At 30.7% G+C, this 11,734-nt stretch overlaps 1 long non-coding RNA gene across 1 annotated transcript; it reads right to left on the bottom strand.

The window, feature by feature from the left end:
- On the bottom strand, nucleotides 6,414-7,070 carry LOC110269095. The gene is made up of 2 exons (XR_002358192.1): nucleotides 6,740-7,070; nucleotides 6,414-6,591 (listed from the first exon to the last, which is right to left on the bottom strand). It is a non-coding gene; the product is annotated as an uncharacterized LOC110269095 (long non-coding RNA).

Raw genomic sequence — 11,734 nt, 5'->3', positions numbered from 1 at the left:
AAGAACGATAAAAGAAAAATTTATTGAACAAATTACAAAATGATTGGCCAATAAAAATATACTCCCATAGTGGAAAGTTAATAAGCTCAAAATGTAAGAATTGGTTTTGAACTCAAGTTTGTACCATGAAAGTACTACTAGGAATAGCCACCCATTGGACTAGGAAGTCGATTGTTACAATTTTTTTTTCAGTGGACACTTATATTTTGTTTGGATATTGAAAAGAAAATAAAAAAATAAAAAAAATAAAAAAAAATTGAGTTATTTGTATGTTGTTTAGATGAATAGAAAATAGATAAAAAAATAATTTTTTTTTGTTTGGATGAAAAGAAAAGTGAAAAGAAAAAAATTATAATAGTATAAAATTATATTAATATCTTTATTATAAAATAAAGTATAAATATTTTTATTTATTTATATTTATTATATTTTATAAATATTATAAAATATTATAATTTTATATATTTGATTTAAATTATTTATTTAATATATTTAATGTTTAAATATAAATCTCTATTATAATAATATATTAAAACTAAATTTATATTAATATTTGTTAATAATATAACTAAGGATAGTACTGAAAATATAAAATTATAGCACTTTTCATCTTGTTTTCTTGCTTGTGATGGAAAGAAAATTTTTTTAGTGGAACCCACACAAAAATTTTCTTTCTTTTCTATTTTCTTTGATAACTAAACAAAGGAAAATATCATTTTCCATCTATTTTCTTTCTATTCATTTTCTTTCCACTCATTTTCTATCAAACCAAACATAGTGTTAAAAAAAAAACGTTGGATATCACTGAATTCATCGATAAAATTACAAAAAAAAAATCGCCAATAAATAAATAATTATTGGATTTATCAATTCGGGAATAATTTGTAGTGATTAGTGCAAATGTAAGTATAAAAGTGACGAAAATCTTCTAATAATTATGGTGAATAAATTTCGGCAATAAAATTAGTGCCACGAATTATGATTTTGCCCCATGTTACCATTATGCAACAGTTTGAGGCTTTGTGCTCTGTCTTTATTTTTATTGTGTTTGAGTGTGAGAGACTAGGTTGGAGAGGAGGTGAGCGGCGCGGCACTGAAATGGAAGCCGACGAGAGGCGGCGACAGCAAGAGTTGAGGAGAGCTCCGTGTGTTTAGCGTTGTGAGTGTGAGAGTATGGCTAGGAAGGGAGAGAGTCTCAAGTTGGGGAAACAAAAAGAAAAGGAAAAGGGAAGGGGTTGGAAAAGGGAAAGGGGAGCATGTTTTCTTCCTTTCTTTTTTTGTATTTATTTTTTTTTTCAAAACAACGTTGTTTTAAAGTTTCAATGAACGGAAAGCATTTTAGGGACTAGTATGAATTTCAAAGTGCAAGTTTAAAGATGAAATTGAATAATTATTAATTTTAAAGATTACTTTAAAAGTTCAAGTGTAACTTTAGATACCACTTTAAAATTTAACTCGGTACAATAAATTTTAAAAGTTTTTTTTGGGGGCATGGCCCCATTAGCTACTCTTATATCCGTCCCTGCTCATCGTTGTAATATGTTTGCCGACGTAGATATGATTACCAACAGTATTATGTATAGGAATTTGATATGACTAATTAACAATATTTTATGAGTTAGGTGTGCTAAAGAATGGAGATGAAAAAGGCTTTTAACATAAAACATAAAACCGAACAAACATATACATGAAGTAAAATCACGATGTTTTATCATTTTCTGTGAAAATAGGAACTTTAAAATTAAGAAATAATTTTTTTTATAGATGTTAACAAATTTTGTTAAAATTAAAAAAAATAAAAAAGACTAATAATCAAACAGAATATGGTCTTAGAAGTTTTGCTTGTCCTTTTCATAGATAGTCTCGCTTCATATGATGGGATATGTCAAATACTGAGTACTTTAGATCCACGATATTTTATTCACAAAAGATTTGAAAATAAGGTACAGAAACAACATAAAAGAACAAGAAGGGGATTATTTAAAAGTAAGCACGATTGTGAATAAGAATTGAAAATAATTTTATATTAACAAATAAAGTGAAGCAGGAAAATCCTTCTAACTGAAGCCAAAATAAAAGGATATATTATCTTTTAACAGGTGTAATTTCCATGCTTTTATATCTATATTTTTTTTACAGTATTTTTTAATCTGTTAGATCAAAAATTAATTTGTTGCAAATTAAAATTTTATTTTAAAATTTATTATTAACAAAAATCACTGTATATATAAAATGAGATTTACACCCCAATGCTATTGTTTAAAAAGAGAAATATGACCTAACAAATTAACTAACCCAAGTTGTTTATATCTATAATCTCTTAGTTAATTAGACAGTAATCTTATAATCTGGTTATTCTAATTTGGCAAGAATAATAGAATTCCATTAGAGAGCTAATGGGGTATTTGTATAATATATACAATGGGCTGTTTATTTGACTTAATATGAGTTAAAAATAAAAATTACCCACATTTATCCTAATTTCAAAAGTGCTGTTCATTTTTGTATTAACCACCACCACATAATCCCTAATTCAAATTTTCTTCCATTCCCCCTTTTTGCACCGACGGTAACCCTACCCCCAAAACTCTCCACGGTTGCCGCTGAACATCCCACTGCCGCGCTGTCGCGTGACCTGGAACCTACATCAGCACCGATCAGAACTGCAGCGCCCAGCCTCCTTTGCACGCGCCTTCCCTCGCTGGCAGCAACTACTTCGCATTGTCTCTGCTGAACATCCAATTGCTGTGTCACTTCATGACCTGGAGCCTCCATCAACGTCGATTCGAACTGCAGCGCCCAACCTCCTTCGCGCGCGTTGTCCTTGGTTGGTAGCAGGCTAGCAGCTACTTCGTTCAACCCCAGGTTAGGTGGTGACTATAGGTTTAGTTGATAACTAGATGTTTATTCAATAAATTTTGATGCGTTACTTGATTGTTCTGCTTTTGTAGTACATCAAAGTTGGATTGTGAAAAATTGGACTCTATTAAACAGATTGTTGCTGTTGCTGGTTTACTTGGTTTTTCTATTTCAGCATTCAAAATTTTGTCAAATTTTGGCCTAGTTAGTACAATAATGATTCAACATGGATGATTACTTTACTATGTATCTGGATAGTTGGTTTTCATTCTAGCAATTTTTGTTTTTTTTTTGTGCTAAATAATTGATTTTTTTGCATCATATACTCTATGGATTGTGATTTTGTTGAACACTTGAGCACATATGTAGTTGCGCACAAATTACTGATTGTTTTTTTAAATTGTTTAGATTGGTGATCGAAAATTTTATACTTGATGACTAAGGGTTTAGTTGATAACTAGATATTCATTCAATGAATTTGACTGAGTTACTTGATTGCTATACTTGTGTACACAATGGTTGGATTTTCAAATATTGGATTTATGTCAACAGATTGTAGATGTGGCTGGTTTCCTCCCTTTTTGTATTGTAGCCTTTAGAATTTTAAATATCGGTTTAGTTAGTACCATAATATGGATGATTAGTACCATAATATGAAATTGTGTTGTATATAACCCAGTCACTAATGCTTTTTTGGCCCGGGGATATATAACAAATTCACATGCATGGTGCAATGAAGTGCAATATGGGTGATATAATTGTAGAAAAAACAAAGGATGATAAAGCACTTGTAGGATTACAATTATCACTACGTTTTATACTAGAGGAAGCAGAAATTAGCGACGAAGAGCTAAGTGTGATTGTTGATAATAAAAATGTTGTTGAATGGCTTAATGGAAAGAAGGAAACATGTTGGGGGTTGAGGTTCTTGAGAAATAAGGCTAATAGCATGAAGCAGGGGTTTATAAACATCGACATTAGCTTCAAAGGAGAGAAGGAATTTAAATTAAGAAATGAATGGGAGCAAAAGGCGATGAGTGAAGAAAACAAATCTGTTCAATGAGTGTGAAAGAGGCTTAATGTGATCAAAGGTGCTGCCTTATGGGGTCTTGATGACAACCAATAACCAGAATTTTGTTGGATTAAATGCAGGGAATGGTTTGCGGAATAGAAGCATTGAAAATAAAGCTGTGATTGTTAGTGAAGGGGAGAAGAATGTTTGGCCAGGAATTACAGAAAGAAAGGTAAAGCCTATCGTGTACAAATACTTCCCTCTCTCTGAGGCAGTGGGGCACACTGCATCATAGAAAGCAGCCAATATATTGAGAAGATATTGCTTGCTCCATGAATTTCTTTGTTCTGTAATATTGAACAATGTAAATGACAACATACTATAGATTTTTTGACTTTGTTAATCTTTATGTTATATATATGAATCAAGAACCTATAAAGCTGTGATTTACAATAAGAAAAAATGTGTTCTTATTTGTGTACAAGGGGTTGGCAAAAAGCAAAAAGAACTGAATGTTCGAAAAGCTTTAAAAAAGAAGACAAGAAAAAGAGCATTAGATTCGACTATGTCTATTGTGGCCAAAAATTAAAATAAAACAGTGCTAAAGTACTAATCATAGTGAGATTGAAACCAATATCCAACTTAGTTTTGCCATCAATTAATATACGTCAAACTGGTTAGAGACATAGAGCTACACTTTCTAATGTAATGTGGTTGCATGCATAAGGATACAACTATTTTCTTCAATGTGTGGATAGGTGGCTATGGACTAAAAATAAAAATGCTAGAGAAATTAGAGAGCAGAGTCAATTTCCTTATAGGATCTCAAATAGGAAGTAACGGCTATGTTTAGTGACCACTAATCATAATTTGCCTTTAATCACGCATTTATGAATACAGTTACAACTTCTTTATTAGTTTATTTTTTTCTCTGAAAGAAACATAATAATAAATAGAACATCCAAATTACAATGAAAATAACCATCGTCCTACCTAGTAAAATGAACATCCCACCTATTTTGGTTTCTTTTAATTTTTTTGTTTACATCAACACAATAGGGTCATAAATTATAATACAAATGGTATACCCGAAGTAATTATCCACTTTAGAATGAAAAGAACCATCCACAATCATACTAAAATGAACATCCGCCTTAGTTTAAATAGCTTAAAGTATAGTACATGATTTATCTCAATCATTGATGCGAAAAAAATATTCAATGAATAAGAGCAATATAAACAACAAGAATTTTTATTGTATTAATCAATTACAATCAGAATTCTTGATATTAGACATACCGATTAATTTTTTTATTTATTGTTCTTTATAAGTCGTATAAAACTATAAATAGACATTAATTATCCGACTCAAAAAAAAGTATATACAAAACTTGACCTTCTAGAAATCCAATATATTTTGTATACTGAAGCATCAAACTGTTAACGATTCCTAAAAGAGAGAAGAAAAAGTCATTAGTCAGATGAATGAGATTATTGTAAGAACACAAGTTTAACATTGATCTATCAACTTATTAACATCGTCCACTTGCATGTCTAAGGCACCCAAGTGAGTCAACATATCCAAACGAAGCAACTTGTACAAAATTTTGAAATGCTAATATACTATATAGATATATTTAACACCACAAAAGTTATTTAAAGGAAAAAAAAGTAAATCACACAAGTAATTACTAAATTAGTCCTATACAAAGACTTAATAAGTCTTTTGTTCTGTAATCTCATTAATTTGATCATGTGTGTATGCTATAATTAAGCATATGAGTAGAAAGAAAATATGACACCTTTTCTTTTTGTTTGAAGATGGTATCAACCTTCTTCATATACTTATCTGTCAACTTCTACAAAAAGATAACATAATTTCTATGAGAAAAGAACTAAAATTATCTCTCTTTTTTGTATTTTTCAATAATAAAACTTGGTTTACAAATTTAGTATTTATCATGTATCTATCAAATAAAAAAATAGAGAAAAATAACCATGCTAATGGAAAACCAACATGGATATTTGAGCAGATATGTGCACAAAAATATAACAGATATTACTAAGGTATGAAAAAATAAAATTCAAAAAAATGGTCATGTATCTACAATCTCCAAAAGATCAATTGAACTCTTTGATACCTATAGAGTATTCCCACTACATTGGACAGCGATAACTCTATAAAGGTTACAAATGCACATATCCAGCATAATCTAACCCCTCTTTACTCTCCTTTTCTTGAAGGCAGAGGAATTATTCTTTTGGTTACATTGTTTCTTGAACCTTGAAGTTCGCATTTGTGATTGTTTTTCATTTAACACTATTAATATGCTTCTAAGAGAAATAAAAAAGAGAGATGTCAGGGAAGTTTAACTAGACTAAAAGTTCATAATAATCTATGCTTATGGTATCAAGTAATTACCTGCAAATCACTTGACAAATTCTTCACATTATCTTCAGAAAGCTTTTTCTCCTATAATAAAATTCAAAAAAATGATAAAAAAATTATTGAAATTTGACAGCAAAAAGAGCAGGGATTTTCACAAGTTGTAGATTATAAAAATGAATGAGAGTAATTCCATTTTCAATATTCAAAATGAATTTTCAAATACAATTGCACTCTAAATCCAAGTTCACAAATATATCATCATGCAGCCATTGTCAATGATAACTTCCTCATACTTTATCTCAGGGTACTCCTCTGCAATCTCATGACTGCCCTAAAACAAAATTCAAAAATAGAATGTTAACATTAGATTCACAAATAAAATAAGATAGATATTTATAGGTAATTGGAAGGTAATGATAAGCCTTGAGGAAAAGACCTTCACTTTAATGCATAACATTGACCTTGTGAATAGTAGATACCTGCGAGGACGACGCAAGCGCCTTCCTCGTTGTGGCTGTAAGGACGTCGCAAGTGTTCGTGAACGGCGGTGGCGGTGGTTGTGGCTGATTCCGTCACAAAGAAGGGGCGAGTCGGGAAGGAGATACACACTGGCTGCGAGGGAGTGGCTGCACGTCTGGGGCGCTGCGGGACCGCGGGAACGACGCACATGAACGAAGGGTGCTGCTGGGCGGTCGCCTTTGTGGACGTCGGCGTCAGCTGGATCTATGTCGGACGGCGGCTGGTATATGTTTTAGAGCGACATCGGTGAATTAGGAGGAGACCGGGCGAGAAAGAGGTATCAACAAATGGGGAGAGTGTAACAACCACCCCTTCTAGAAACAAAATTAAATTTGAAAATTGAAAATCAGTTAGGAGATAAGCTTAGAATTTTGAATTTATGGATAGGAACCTAGTAACCACCCTCCGTTTGAAATTTAAAATATCCCAACCACCCTATCTCCAAATGTATATAAATAGGGGAGCACCCATAGGTAGAAAATCACTCCTCTTAAATACTAATCCTCTCCCTTCTCTCTCTACAAAGAAATAATATTCTGTGTGCAAATACAAGAGGCAAGCTCGAAGAAGCGTTAGGAAAAAGAGTAGGAAATTATGCCTTTCTCACTTTATGTTGGCATGTAGTATGCTCTAGTTATTTTTCTTCCATCCATGTATGGTTACTATCTTTCATGTTTCTCATGGCATTAAGTATCTTTTTCTCATCCCTTATCCATATTGACCATGTCTATCTATTTTTGTCATTCATAACCTCTTGATTCATGAGTACATACTTTTCTACCATGTTTTATTTAATTATTTAGTATATCCTAATTTTATCCTGTGCATTTACATAACTTTTCATATCATTATATCATCAATGTTTCTTTAATGTTGAGAGTACATATCTTTCTACCATGTTTTATTTAACTATTTAATATACCCTAATTTTACCATGTGCATTTACATGACTTTTCATATCATTATATCATTTATGTTTCTTTAATGTTGAGAGTACATACCTTTCTACCATGTTTTATTTAATTATTTAGTATATCCTAATTTTATCCGATGCATTTACATGACTTTTCATATCATTATATCATCAATGTTTCTTTAATGTTGAAAGTACATATCTTTCTACCATGTTTTATTTAATTATTTAGTATATCCTAATTTTATCCGATGCATTTACATGACTTTTCATATCATTATATCATCGATGTTCCTAAATAATTAAATAAAACATGGTAGAAAGGTATGTACTCTCAACATTAAAGAAACATTAATGATATGATATGAAAAGTCATGTAAATGCACATGGTAGAATTATGGTATATTAAATAGTTAAATAAAATATGGTAGAAAGGTATGTACTCTCAACATTAAAAAAAATTAATAATATAATGATATAAAAAGTCATGTAAATGCATAGGATAAAATTAGGATGTACTAAATAATTAAATAAAACATGGTAGAAAGGTATGTACACATGGATCAAGAGGTTATGAATGACAAAAATAGATACACATGGTTAATATGGATAAAGGATGAGAAAAAGATACTTAATGCCATGAGACACATGAAAGATAATAACCATGCATGGATGGAAGAAAAATAACTAGAGCATACTACATGCCAACATAAAGTGAGAAAGGCATAATTCCCTACTCTTTTTCCTTTTTCCTAACGCTTCTTCGAGCTTGCCTCTTGTGTTTGCACACAGAATATTATTTCTTTGTAGAGAGAGAAGGGAGAGGATTAGAATTTGAGAAGAGTGATTTTCTACCTATGGATGCTCCCCTATTTATATACATTTGGGAATAGGGTGGTTGGGATATTTTAAATTTTAAACGGAGGGTGGTTACTAGGTTCCTATCCATAAATTCAAAATTCTAAGTTTATCTCTTAACTGATTTTCAAATTTCGAATTTAATTTTGTTTCTAGAAGGGGTGGTTGTTACTGAGAGGGAGGCAGTTTTTGGGTGGGTTTAAGTAATTGACGGGAATCCTTCTTTCTTTTAAATTTTAAATTAGAAATTATTAAAAATTAATTAATTGATTATAATTTGATTTTAATTTTAATTTAATCCCATTATACACGTGATACACTACATACATTAGCTCTTCATACTTTTCCTGAATGATAATAAACTAATAATTAATTGATTCAGTAATTTACACATTTTCTCTTCTTAATAAATACGATTTTTAAATTCCATTTTAAGATTGTTTTTTAAACAAGACAACTAAAAATACCTCAAAGAGCTAAGAAGCTAAGACGATTCGGTATTTCGGTTTGAGTTACATCTATCAGAACAAAGTGAATTTCAAATACAAATAGTTCCAAAATACAGAAAATGGCACCAATAAAATCTTTCAATGGTGTCCCATTCACAATAATGCGATCTAGTTAAGCAACGAAAAAGAATCGCCGGTTGGCTAATTGGCTTGCCTAGTTGCCTAATTAATTAGTTAGTTACGGGAGAAATTCGTATGTGCTTTGAGAATTTTTCAGTGTTCTCATCACGTCTTATTTTAATTCGTTAATTTATTTTCTATATTAGTATTATATATGTCCATTATTTTTTAATTTAAATTAAAAAATATTAATAAAATAGAAACTAACATCAAATCGACACATATTGCAGATATATAATAAAATAAATAACGCAAACAAAAGAAAGTATTTATTTGTTCTCGCAACACATAGGAATTAGAAAAGTAAGACTAGTGATAGTGCAATAGCTTTACAAAAACTGAAAAAAGTAAATAACACAAAGTAGAAGCTAGACATCACCATAGAATTTCTTTACATATTTGCGTTGATATCTATCCTATTATTAATTATTATAGTGCCGTCAATATGTAGTTTCATACTAGGGGTGAGCACGGTAGCGAGTACCCGATTACCCATTTGAATTCGAACCGAACTAATTAAATTAGTTCTGAAATCAACGGATAATCGGGTCTAATCCGAACTAAATCGATGGTTTTTGTTAGTGATTGGTTTGGGTATCGGTTTTAAAAGTGGAGAACCCAAACCAACCCGCGAACCCGATCATATATTAATTAAATAATAAAAATAAAGAATATATATGGCTTTTCTATTAGACAATAATTATTCATTATTAATATGTTTGGATTTTAATGAGTTTAGTTTTTAATGTATTTGATGTTTAACATGTTTGGATTATTTCTATTGATGTTACATGTTTATTGTACTTGTTGAATTTTTAAGATAAAAATTTGGTTTTTTTTTATGAATTTCAAAGTCATCGGGTATCCAATTATCCGAACCGAACCAATCTGTTCTTAATCGGTTTGGTTTGGTTCGAGTACATATACAAAAAAAATATAAATCCGAATCAAATTGAACCAATTATATTTTGATCGGTTCGATTCTAATTTTACCATAAATCCGAACCAAACCGACCCGTGCTCACTCTTATTTCATACAAGAAACACGAGTAAAAAATCAAGAGTAGACCTTCTGTGACGGTAAGATCTTGCTGAGGATTGGAACCATTGAAGCAATTTCCTCAAATTAAGGAGAGTATATGTATATCGAAACATATAACTATAAGGTAAGACTTAGTAATGATTAACGCACTTGCTAGATAGCCACTGCCTCATTCATTTGGGGTTCTTTTACTATTTAACCCCCTCACAGTGCCTTGCTTATATCCTACCCAAATATATATTAATTGTAATTACTCGTATTATTATTATTATTGTGATTATTATGATAAACCAGAAGTTAGGTAGGAAAATAAATTTAAACATTAGGCTTCTACTTAATGTGAGTTTATTTTTTTTATTTTTTTATTTATTTTTTTTTAAATTTTGCTAAAACGAATTGAATATATAGGTAATTGATTAGGAGATTAATTATATATGTAAGACTGTTTTAGAACAAAGCTCAGCTCATCGTACAATTAACAATAACGTGATATTCGATTATAAGTTACAAGAAGACAATTAATAATTTGAAACACACACATATGGCCGATGACTAAGAATATAACATACTTTTAGAAGGATTAATCTTTACATATAAGTGTTTTGCGTTTACAAGCTTTACAAGTCTGAACGAAACCCACCCATTAAACACGCTGCTTATGTTATGTGCCTTTTTAACAGAATTTTAAATCAATTCAAATCAATTAAAGCGCAAATATATAACTTCCATTTTTCAAAAGATTTCGTTTCTTTTTTCGAGTTTCTTGCCAAATTTGTTGGATCTCCTTCGTGCGTTCTCTCTTTGCTTCGGTTTTTTCGATTTTCATGGTTTCTGAAATCAAACTTTGAAATCATTTTGAAGATAATAGAACTTCAGAAATACACCCAAACGATTACATAAATACACCCAAACGATTACAGAAATACACCCAAACGGTTACAGAAAGGATTACAGAAATACACCCAAACGGTTATAGAAATACACCCAAAACAGGGGAAGATAGTATATTTCTTGAAATCTTTTAATGTTTTGCTGGTTAAGGATGAGGCATATGACAGAGACAATCTAAAAGAAAAATCTAGAAGAACAGTAAAACAGTACCTTGAATAATGTTTCTTCTTTTTTTCTGGTGATTTTTAATGGAGATTTGTATCTTTTCTTCTTGATTTCTTCTATTCTTCGCGAGGAGTTGGAACGTTTCTGCAGAATCGTAGTAGTTTGTTTCGAATGTCCCTTGAATCTTGATGGTTTGCGTTTTGATTGAGGAAGAAGAGCAAGAGTGAACGTGTTGTGGAAGGAGCGCGTATTTTTTTCTTGGACTTGGAGCAACTTGTATAGCTTGTAAGCCAAAAAGGCTTGTATGTGTAGCAGGCCTCCTTTTAGAAATAGTTATAAAGGGCGTCGAATTTAGAGAATATATGATAATCTTAATAATGACAAATATTTGATTGAGATATAATTGATTGAGTATATTAATTATATATTTTAAATATTACAAAAACAAAGTCTTAAT

Source organism: Arachis ipaensis, chromosome B01 (assembly GCF_000816755.2).
Source record: "Arachis ipaensis cultivar K30076 chromosome B01, Araip1.1, whole genome shotgun sequence".
In the NCBI taxonomy this organism is placed as follows: Eukaryota; Viridiplantae; Streptophyta; class Magnoliopsida; order Fabales; family Fabaceae; genus Arachis; species Arachis ipaensis.
The sequence above is the reverse complement of the archived record's forward strand: the minus strand, read 5'-3'. Positions and strand labels throughout refer to the sequence as shown.